The sequence below is a fragment of the Leopardus geoffroyi genome, chromosome D1 (assembly GCF_018350155.1).
Source record: "Leopardus geoffroyi isolate Oge1 chromosome D1, O.geoffroyi_Oge1_pat1.0, whole genome shotgun sequence".
Classification (NCBI taxonomy): Eukaryota; Metazoa; Chordata; class Mammalia; order Carnivora; family Felidae; genus Leopardus; species Leopardus geoffroyi.
Window position 1 is genome coordinate 82,069,899 of NC_059329.1, and position 11,818 is coordinate 82,081,716.

Genomic DNA, 11,818 nt, shown 5'->3' on the forward strand with positions numbered 1-11,818 from the left:
TTTTCTTAACTCTTTAACTTTTGGTATTGTTTTATTTATTTTCCGCTTCTCCCCTTTTTAAGAGTTTAATCTTGTGCTGCATTCTTGTTTCTTCATTTAGTACATATTTATTGGTTTCTTGTTAGGAAAGCCATACTAAGGGCCAAAGACACAATAATGAGTAAAACAGATAGGATCTCTGGCTTCATGGATCTTATACTCTAGATGAGGCAACAGGTACTAATCAAAATGAAGAGTGGTGTCAGGGTGCATAGCAGGGGAACGTGTGCCTGACCACATCTGGGTCAGGGAAGGCTTCCCTAGTAAATGATGTTTCTTTCACCTGTGACCTGAAGGTTTGGCAGTGGAATCTCCAGGCAGAGTACACAGAAATAGGATAGAGGAAGTAAAGAGAGAGCAGGAAAGATGAAGACAGGAGATGAAGCCCGTGAATTAAACACATCTTCATTCTAGAATAATGGGAAGCCACTGAGAGGTTGTAGCCACCATATCCAAGGGCTCACCATCCTGGCTATTATAAGATATTCTTCCTTGTATTATTTCTCTTTTATTTTATACCAACTGTGTTAATAGCTATTATTTTTCTAACCTTGTATTTTCTATGTTATTTATGTTGACATATATTATCTCAGTTAATCCTATAAATTGACCCTATAAGAAATGGACTATCATTATACCCTTTTTACAGATAAGAAAAGTGAGGCTTGAAAAGAGCAAATAATTTGCCCAAGGTCACACAGATGAGATGTGACGAGACGAGATGAGATGAGATTAGAATCTGGGTCTCTCTAATTCCAAATCCAAGTTTTTAACAGCAGGAAATATTGCAAGTTCCCTGCAGGCAGGAGCTGAGCCTTTCTGATTTTGCTTGGTTTACTAGTGCCTGGCCCATGATCGGAGCCCATTATAGGTGTGTGGAACTGCTCACTTCTCCCACCTCCCTGCCCGTCCCCCACCTGATCGTAGCTGACACCTCTATAACTCGGCATGCCAGGTACACTCGATGTGTACTAGCTCACTTTCAGTGTTATCACAACCTTTGAAGCAGATACTATTCTTTGCATCCTCTCCATTTCGTAGACAAGAAAAGTGAGTTACAGAAAGGTGAATAGCTTGGCAGATGACCCATAGTCATAAGTGGCCCAGCAAGGATTCCAACCCAGGCAGGCTGGGGTATGCCAGCTGTGACCACTAGATGCTACTAATTCTCCTGCTCTCCCACCACGTGGGCCTTCTTGACGCTTCTTGGAAAACATGCATTCTTCCACCCCCAGCCTTCACAGATGCCAATATCTTCCTATACTCTCTCCTACCGCACAGCCTAACTTCATCTTCCCTTGGTCTGTCCTGTCCATCCTCCAGGACTCTTGGTCAGGATCTGCTGGCCTTGCTGCTCTTGTCCCTGATGGCCCTCACTTGTCCCTCCCAGCACTCACCACATAAACCAAGTATGTCAACTGCTGTTTCACCTGTCTGTCTCCCACACTGGGCGGGGCCTGCATTGCCGAGTCCTTGCTGCAGCCACAATGCTTGGAACTTGGCAGGAGCTCTATCCTTACTATGAAATGAGCAGATAAACACATAAGTCAGTGAGTGAATGCTGAATAATTCTTTTCTGGACCCCGTTGTGCTTGGCAACTACCACGTCTCATTCCATGCTGTTGAATGAATAACTGAGTGTATAGTTTCATTCCAGAATTTATTTTTTCCTTCGGCTTCTCCCCCACCCCCCACTTTTCTCCCTGTTTAAAAATCCCAAAAAGACATGACAGAAGCACAAAGATCAAGGATGAGGCAGTTGGTTTACCAGAATAGTAAAGAAAAGAGAGAACCTGGAATTTTTCCTCCGGCTTCAATGTAGAAAAAATGTCTATATCCCAAGGTCTGTCCTAGACTCTGGAGCACGGCTCTTGCTGTCCTCTTGTCCCTCCCCAAACAGTAGACCTAAGGGCTCTGCCTGGAGGGCTGGAGGCCCTGCAAAGAGCGAGGAAGCTGACTGAGCTGTGATTGTTCCTGAGCTGTGGGGACAGTGGCTGTTCTGGGCACTTCAGGAAGTACTTGCTCTAAGAGGCCCTTCCAGCTATTGTCTTTGGGGCCAGGCCTGTTGGGCTGGCCCTGGGACAGGGTGCCCCTCCAGGCCAAAGGTCTGCCTAGGGCTCAGGGGGCAGGAAGGTAAAACAGGGTCAGTACTCAACCAGGAAGGGGCCTTGGGCTCAAGCTTCTCTTTTCTTTAGGCCATTAGCGCCAGGAACCAGGTGCCTCTGCACTTATTTGTCTCCTCTGGCCATGCACGTATTGATTAAAGATAAGCCAGTCTCTCCGGGTGATAGGTGGCCGGACCAGCGAGAACTAGCTGGTGCCATGGAAGGCACGTGGGCTTTGGAGTGGAGGCCCGAGGCTTGAACGCTGGCTCTGCCCCTCCCTCTGCCCTGGGACACTTCTGAATCTCCTCTTCCTCTTCCTCTGCCAGAGAAGAGATATAATCACCGGCTTGAGAGGCCATGAAGATGAGCCGAATAAGATTGATGAACCTGTCAGGTACACAATAGCAGTGGGAAAAGCCTGGTTTCCTTCCTTCTCTCGAGCAGCTGGACGAGGGAGGGCGGCGTGGGGATGTGGTCGGGCAGCAGATGTCACGTCTCACTGCATTTCTGCCTGTCACAGGCTGCTGGCCTGGGCGCTGAGCCCGCTCCCGCCTGAATTCTCCCGACAGCTGCCCTGCTTCTCCACTTGGACTTGCCGGGGCTCCCGTTGGAACCAAGAAAAGCCTCTGCTCTGCTCCAGTCACACACAAAAAAATAGCAAGAATGATGCAATATGTGTCTCTCATGGCCACCAGCCACGGAGAAGGTCCAGGCGTCCAGATCCCTACCCCGAATTCACTCTAGCATTGCAAATCAATGCCCTCTTGTTCCCATGAATCCTGGGTAACTCCCACCACTCTACCCGGCAGCAGCTCTGTCACCCCCTTATCTTGTGACAAAGGCCACCAACCCAGCCACTGAGGCACAAAATTGGCCGGGTGCAGAGAAAGAGTTTCTAAGTACCTAATCCCTGTAACCTGACCTTTAATTCTAATAACAGTGACATTTATTAAAGATTATGTGCCTGGCACTGTTCTGAACTCTTCATATTAACTCATTTCATCTTTACCAACGTATTTTGAGGTAGGCACAGTTTATATCACCATTTTACAGGAGGAGAAACGGAGTCTCGGGGGAGTGATGTCAGCATTATGGCAGCATGAGACATTCTTCCATTCTTTCCCCTTTTAACAATGAATTAAACATCCATCCATGAAGATGTCTCAGAGTGAGTTGTAGGAACCAGTACCATATGTCAAGGGACCCAGGAGGCCTCTCACCCAGCTGTGCATCCAAAAATAGGCAGACAGATCTCTTGGTAAGGGCTGTGGGTTCTGAGTCTCAGAGACCTCAGTGGCTGGCCCACGACCAAAGACTTGACACGTTGCAGGTGAGATATGAACCCATTTCTGCAGCTGCCAAGTCTAGTGTTTTCTGTGTTCCCACCAGGGCACTGATTCCCAAACCAAACAAAACTGGACTCTCTCAGAGCAACACTGCAGAACAGAATTTGCCCCAGCAACTCTAACTTGTAAAGCCCCAAACTGAGTTTGAGGAGCAACGCAGGAGCTTAGGTATTCTTCGAAGAGAGAAAAGGCAGGAAGCATGATGCCATCAGCCCTCTTTCTGCCCTGAGCCAGGAGGGTGATCCTGGACCCACCACTGTCCCTCTCTGGTCTTCAGGACCCTCGCCTACAAAAGGAGCAGATAAAATTAATTTGGCTTCAGACAAGGTCCCTCCCAATGCTGGCATTCCAGGATCCCATGAAACAGCTCCCATTTATTAAGCGTTTCCTTGGTGCCAGTTACTGGACTGAGTACTTTATGTAATCACAAAACCATCACAGCTATTTTCCAGGCTCTGCTGTGAGTACTCTCCCCTGTCCTATCTCATTTAATCCTCAGAACAACCCTAAGAGACAGGTATTACTCCCTGACCCCCCTTCCAGGAAGCTGAAACTCAGAACAGTGATACAAATTCATCCAAACTCACCCAGTCTGGAAGTGATGTCGGTGGGATCTGAACTCAGCCCGTCTGCCTCCAAAACCCATGTTTTTCATCACCAGACTAGTTAACAGCGCCTCCTCCACCTCAGGCAGGGACAGGTGCCAGGAACAGGCGCTATTGTTTTTTTGCTTATCCCACTGCCTGTCCATCTGCAGTTGCTATTTTCCCATTGCAATCATCAATCACGGCGTGACTTAAATGGGTCAGGGAGAGGGTCCCGCAGCTGCCCGTGTGTGGCTGCAGCAGTCCGCTGCCCACAGTCCTTCCTGTTGGCTCCATGGGGACATCTGCGGAAAGCCCTTTTTTTGAAAATAAACGGATCTAGTCGGGGGAGGGGTCCCTCTTATATATTTGGTCACAGCCTCAAGGCTAAACTGGTGGCCTGGCAGCTCTGAGGATTTTCTCTGAGTGCCAAGTGTGGGTGAACAGGTTGGGAAACTTGAGAACAGCACAGACGTCGGGGAAAATTCCACCTGTGGTTGCCTATGGCGGAAGGGCTGTGTGGCCCAGCGTCTCTTCTCCCCAGGATAACTTGCAAGCTGCCGCCTTCCTTCTCCCCGCAAACTAAGGGAGCAAAGAAACTCTAGGCAGCGGCCCAGGCCTGAGAGAGAGCTCGCTTCTGCAGGAAGAAGGAAGGGAGGGTGCAGAGGCCCAGTGTCGTTCCTCTAGGGGCAGTAGGTCATTCAGAAGTCACTGACCTGCAGGCAGGGGCAGATCTCTCTCGCTTGGGCACAAATCCCACTAATCCCCTGGGCTGTACTGCCCCAGCTGCCTGTAGACAGGAGCCAAGATGGGGTTCCTCCCAGTCAGAGGAAAGGTATCTGGCATGACTTCATCAGGAGAGCCGCTGAGGTGCCGATCCCAGAGGAACCATCCAGAAGCCAGCAGAATTTGAACTGAAGAAACTTCCAGTAAGAACGCCTTCCTGTGAGGTCACACACCACCAAGTTCACCACGTCGCACTAACTGTACTTCACTCCTTGAAAACATTTTCTAACATTCATTTCGAGCTTTTTTTTCCCTTACTCTGTCACAATTAAAATTTATTTATTTATGGGGCGCCTGGGTGGCGCAGTCGGTTAAGCGTCCGACTTCAGCCAGGTCACGATCTTGCGGTCCGTGAGTTCGAGCCCCGCGTCGGGCTCTGGGCTGATGGCTCAGAGCCTGGAGCCTGTTTCCGATTCTGTGTCTCCCTCTCTCTCTGCCCCTCCCCCGTTCATGCTCTGTCTCTCTCTGTCCCAAAAATAAATAAACGTTGAAAAAAAAATTTATTTATTTATTTTAAAAATTTTTTAACATGTTTTCATTTTTGAGACACAGAGAGACAGAGCGTGAATGGGGGAGGGGCAGAAAGGGAGACACAGAATCCAAAGCAGGCTCCAGGCTCTGAACTGTCAGCACAGAGCCCAGTGAAGGGCTTGAACTCATGGACCATGAGATCATGGCCTGAGCCGAAGTCAGATGCTCAACTGAATGAGCACCCAGGTGACCCTCACAATTAAAATTTAAAACAAACAAACAAGCAGTCGTTTCTGGAAGAAAACCACTTGAGCAAACAGTGTGGACATGGCAAGAATTCTATTTCTTGCCCCCTGGGAGGACAAGTCCGGACCCCAGACTGTGCATTTTGACTGCACTGGTCACCAAGGGCTTGCTCTACTGCAACCACAGGTACCTGGATAGCATTTGGTGCGTGTTCATTGGTCTCCAGTCCTGCCCATGTAATTTCATTCCTGGGCCCCAGAGAGAGACAGCAGGCTTTGGGGTCACAAGGGACTGATTCCAAATTCCACCTCCACTATTTTACTTCTCCATGATCCTAAACAAGTCACCTACAGTTCGTGAGACTTGGTTTTCCCATCTGCAAAGTGGGGCTAGTGCTATCTATCTTGAAAAATCATTGGGGCGCCTGGGTGGCGCAGTCGGTTAAGCGTCCGACTTCAGCCAGGTCACGATCTCGCGGTCCGGGAGTTCGAGCCCCGCGTCGGGCTCTGGGCTGATGGCTCAGAGCCTGGAGCCTGTTTCCGATTCTGTGTCTCCCTCTCTCTCTGCCCCTCCCCCGTTCATGCTCTGTCTCTCTCTGTCCCAAAAATAAATAAACGTTGAAAAAAAAAAAAAATTTAAAAAAAAAAAAAAAAGAAAAATCATTATAAGGCTGAAAAGAGATAAATGTCTGCAGAAAGCAGCTGGCACATTGTAGGCACTGTATAAAGTTCATTCTTTCCCCCTTATTTCTCACACCAGGCAATTAATAAAAGACTTGAAAAGAAAAAAAGGAAGGAAGGAAATAAAGGAAAGAAGAAAAGCCTTGCAGCCCAAGCCACAGTCCAGTCAAGATTTACTGTGATTCCACCTTCATTTCCTAAGCTCACTGCCTCTGCCTTACACCCCCACATGCTGATCCCTGTGCCAAGAAAATGTCTGAAAGTCTTCTCCTCCCCTTTGTCTGTCAGGACGTCTCTTAGTTGATACAGGGAGAAGGCTGGGGGGTCTACACTGTCAAGTCCCTCCAAATGCTTCCAGCTCCATCAGATGTCTCCCTGACTGGGGCTCTGCAGGGATGCCCCCTCTCCCAGATGCCTGAGCAATATCTATCAGGATCCCTCTTGGGAGGACCATTTCACATTCCTTCAGAGAGAATCCCGCCTATTTCTGCCCAACCCCACACCCCATCTCAAGAAAAGATTTATCACCACAAAGAATGATGTTCTTTTAGCAAAAACTGATTAAGACTTCAGGATCTGCAGCAGCCTCAGTTTGAATCTTGGCTCTGTCCCTTACCTGCGTGACTTCAGCCAGGTTACCTAACCACACAAGCAGAATCGCGTTATCTATAGGATGAGGATACTATGGTGCGTGCCTCACAGGGCTACGACAAAGACTCATTAAGATTATTTATTTAAAATATTTAGCACACAATAAATAAATAAATAAATAAATAAATACCTAGCTTGGCACACAGTAAAGGCACAGTATACAATTGTATTTTTATGACCTGGCCGTTAAAAATTTATAGGCCATCTGCATGCCTAAAATTCCAATTTTTGCAACTTTAATCAAAAAAAAAAAAAAAAAACAAACAAACAAAGGGGGAAGGACAGGATAAAAACATTTAGAAAGGAAAATTTTCTAAGAATTTTTCAAAGAGAAGAGAAGTATGTGGAATGGTCAGGCTTTAGGCACTATACATACATTCTCACTCAACTCTCATACCTTTTGGAGTAAACTGGAGGGCTAAGCAGAGAAATAGTTGGGAACAGACTATCTGAGTCTGAACTCTGACTTGGCCACTTGGCTGCATGATCTGAGGTGAGTGGCTTGCCCTTTCTGGGCCAACTTCTTTATCTAGTAAAATAAGAATCATGATACCTGTAAGGTAGTCGTGAGGATTAAGTGAGTTGATATATGCAAAACAGTAAGAAGGGTGTTATGCACACAGTAGACAGTACGTACGGCTGCTGTAACCTTTTACAGAGCCTGAAACCGAGGTTCAAGAAGGTTAATTAATTCATCCAAGCTCACATGTTAGTAAGTGGCAGGAGCAGAATTCAAATCCAAGTCCTACTGATTCTGGAGCCAGTGGAGTATTCATCCCACTACTCTTTATCACATACCTGGTAGGAAACTAGTTAGGACTTTCTCTAGGCAGAAAAGATAGGGCCACAGAAAGTGGAGCTTGGGTGTTACAGACCGTGATGCTTTATTTCTGGCAGAAGTAACAAAGAAAAAGGGAACTGGTTTGAGGAGAAAGAGGGTCAATTATACTATGACATCAGAAGTTAACTCTGTAAATAAAACAAAAAACAAAAAAACAATGTTTTAGGCCGTACTGCCACTTGTAAGTACAGCCCACATTCCAACCAGTTTGAAAAAGCCCTTGTGGGAAAGTTCCAGACACTTTAAATTCTGATGAGAGGAGGGGAGCCCTGGTGGCTGGTTTTCCTGTGCACAGACCCTTCCTTGGGTCCAGTCCTCAGGGAGGCATCGTTCCAAAGCACTGAACCAAATATGCTCTGCCTTTCTGCCAGGCCCAATGCCCACAGTTAACAGAACATGAAATCCTGGTTCAGGGCCCAGCTGGGAGGGCTGGGAGGCTGGGCAGGGTGGGGCATTCAGGGACTCCATGCGACTGTCATTGGCCGTGGGATTAGCAGTGATTTATTTTCCTTTATAGTGTTTGCTTGAGCATTGAGCATATATTGCTTTGGTGATTAGAAAAGCAATTGTCGAAACAAAACCGGTAAAAAACCACATGTGGTCATCTCTGGGTTGTGGGATTACTGGTGATTTGTGTTTCTGCTTCTTTCCTTTGTGTGTTTTCTGTTTTACTTTGTTTTCTGCTTTGAATGTGTAATGCTTGAGGATTTAAAAGAAAAAGGAATAAGCATTATTAAAACTCAAACAAGAATGATTTCACGTGAGTGTGAGCTCCAACCGCCTAGGCCTCTCGGGCTCCTGTCACAACGTGCTGAAGGTGGAATTAGGTAATGTCCTCCCTCAGAGAAGAGAAAAACCTGCCAATAGGGGATGGCTGCTCTCCCAAGGTATAGAGCACAGTAGTAGCTCACTCCACCAGCACTACCGCATTGAGCAGTGAGTGCATCTTCTTGGTGCTGTTCAATGGACTGGTCGGATTATTTTTTACCAAATGGAAAAAAAAATGTGTTGCCACCTGATCGAAATTCATGTTGTGTCAATTAGCTCCATTCTTCAAACTGGGAAGGAAATGTTCAAAGTTCCCTAGAGAAACCTTTGAGGGCTGTTGATTCAAATGCAAATATATATGAGCTCCTTGGGGATATAACCTCTGCCAGGAAAGAAGAGAATGGGCCAAAGTCAATGCACTTGTTTTTTGTGTGTGTTTCTTCTCTGGAAAGAAAGAAAAAGAGGGGAAGGGAAAAGGAGAGAGAGACAGATGAAGGGGTGCGGAGAAAGAAAAAGAGATGGAAGGAAATAAAGGAAGGAGGGAAGGAAAGAAAAGAAGGAAGGGAGGGAGGAAGGAATGGAGAAAGAGGGAAGGGAAGGGAGGGAGGAGGTGAGGAAGAAAGGAAAGAGGGAAGGGGGAGAGAGAGAGGAAGGGAGGGAGGAACAGAAAGAATACAAAGAGAATGTATGGGAAGGAAGAGGGAGAGGGAAAGGGTGAGTTTAGAAACATCAGGGAGAGAGAGCAGTGTTGACAATTAGAAGGCAATGGTAATATTTAGAACAAAAGGGGCCTAAAAAGTGATTTTTTCCACCCCTGTCATTTTCCAGATGAGAAAGCTGGGCCCAGAGAATTCAGTAATTTGCCCATTTCCGACAGTTACATGATGATAGAAGCAAGATTACAAGCCAGATCTCCCAATTCCAGACCTGGCTCACTTTCAATTCAACTCTGCGCACTCTGCCTTCAGGTGCAGTGAGGGATGTGTGACCTACCCAGCCTATTACAAAGGCCTTGACATTTCGAGGATTAAACATTTGGATGATGCCTTGGGAGTATTCCTTCAAAGACGGTTCTCTCAAAAAGAGGTGGATCAAAGAAGACTGGTGGAAAGAGGGGTCTGTATCCTTTAGGGTACTTTCAACTGCCAGCAATAGAGAATCTGAGTCAAAGTGGCTTAAGCAATAAAGGGGATTTTGTTGCAAGCACCACAGTATGGCCACCTACAGGGAGGTTTGTTCCCAGCAGCTAAATTAAATCACCCAAGTTTGAGTTTCTCTCCAGCTTTATGCTCTGCCTTCATGGTGCTCTTCAGCACCATCTTTCTCGTACAGCTCACTCTCCTTGTGGCCCTAACCCAGAAACTCTCAGACCAGGTCCCTTCCCTTCCCTGCCCTACCCTGGACCTCAATTCCCTCAGTTGATGGGACTGATCACTGAATGAGCTCAAAGTGCCCTTGCACCTCTAACAGATTTTCTCAAGAAGTGGACCATGGACGATTTGCATTAGAATAGTCACTTAGACTGTCTGTGAAACCAACCATATAGCTCCTACACTCTAACCCAATGCCAATAAATCATAATATCTGAGGAACACGGGGGTCTGTGGTGTCAAAAAGCTTGCCCAGAATATCCTTGTGCCCATTGAAGTTTGATAAATATTTGTTCCCAAGAGAACCTAGAACAGGGAGTAAACTATAGCTGCTGAGCCAAATTCTGCCTGAGAGTTAAGAATGGTTTTTACATTTTCAAAGGGTTGTCTTTAAAAAAAATTCACACAAAGAAGAATATGAAACAGACCTTCCATGGCTCTGAAAGGCTAAAATATTTACTATCTGGCTCATGACACAAAAACGTTGCCAGCCCCTGGCCTAGAATAATGAGGTCATTGGATGGTGGAAAGAAAGGTAGGGGGTGGATCTGAACAGCTTATAGGGCTGATGGGGCCAAGAATTCCTGGGAGCAGGAGTTCTCAATGTTCCATCAGTTCCATGGAGAATTGAACAAGTAAAAAATAAAATATGCTCAAGTTCTGGAATTCAGTTTAAGAAATATCTTCTCCAGGAAACCTCCTGGAGTCTCTAGTTGGGCCACCCAATGTCTAATATTGACCTAAGGGCCAGGAAGGGTCACAATAAAGGCTTAGGAAGGATGGTATCAGTATGTAGCCTCTTGGCTCTGACAGCCACCAATCAGCTGTCTTCTATACCATGGGGAACATTTTGGAGCTAGCTTGTGTGATGCCTTTCTATGCCTTACTTCCAACCACTGAGCAAACACTAATCAGCTAAGGATAGGGTACTCAGATGGCACACACAAAGATTAACTGGAAAGAGCATCATGAAGGAGGTGCTCAGAAATGTGGGCAGGCAGGGCAAGAGAATGTGAGAGGGTAGTGACATACCAGGGACCAGCCTTGGAGGGAGACTGTCACCACCATGGAAGGGACAAGAGGAGAAAATGGTATAACCAGATGATGCTGAGAGCAATCACCAGCAGTAATGGTGGAAGAGGAGTCATCAAACAGAAACCGTGGCCAAAAGAGACCTGGCTATGAATAGGGAGGGACAACCTGTTTCTCCTCCAACCCTCCAATCTCTGTCCTGCCAGCCCTTACGGTACACGGAATCCAATGAGAGGCCAGATGGCAAGAGACCAGGGATCCTGCAACAAAGGTCACCTCCCAAGTACAGCCCAGGGCAGAGCAAAGCAGGAACGAGTGTGAGTCAGCCCAGGGGATAACCAGCACAACAGCTGACACGGCACGGTACCCAAAGCATGGGACACAGAGTATGCATCTGGGACATGCACAAGATGCAGTTGTTGCTTTAAACCGAACTAAACTGAATGGGGAAATTGGTTTCAAGCAAAACACTGTGTGCTTAACGCAACTGGACCCCGGACCTCAAGGTTTCCATTTTCAGTTTATCTGGACACATGAGTCATTAGATTTCACTGACCTCTCGGGGCTTGAGTCACACACGTGAGGAGATGGGTTACTGGTGCGCAGAGAGTTTCAAGATGTAATTACATCCTTCACTTCGGCAGGGTGTCTAGACTAGATTGTGAGAGCTGGGGGTGGAGGGGGAGAAAAGACAACAGCTTTCTGTGGTCCTCGAACAAGTGGGGATTTCTGGCAGAGGCCTTTTCCCAGAATACACAGGAGCAAATCCCAGAAGCAGCAGCAGCTTTGCTGCTGGGCCTCAAGGATGAATACAGAAAGGAAAAAGAGGCACTCACATACAAGTCTCAATAGGAAAGAGAGTCCAGTCAAGCGCTGGCAGCAGAAATACAAAGGGATCC

General features: G+C 46.9%; 2 long non-coding RNA genes across 2 annotated transcripts; one reads left to right on the plus strand and one right to left on the minus strand.

Moving 5' to 3' along the window:
* Window positions 1–1,682: 1,682 nt before the first annotated feature.
* LOC123601518 lies at window positions 1,683–5,087 on the minus strand. Its single transcript, XR_006714146.1, has 2 exons — window positions 4,078–5,087; window positions 1,683–3,776 (listed from the first exon to the last, which is right to left on the minus strand). It is a non-coding gene; the product is annotated as an uncharacterized LOC123601518 (long non-coding RNA).
* Window positions 2,349–3,114, plus strand: LOC123601517. Its single transcript, XR_006714145.1, has 2 exons — window positions 2,349–2,538; window positions 2,665–3,114. It is a non-coding gene; the product is annotated as an uncharacterized LOC123601517 (long non-coding RNA).
* Window positions 5,088–11,818: the final 6,731 nt, after the last annotated feature.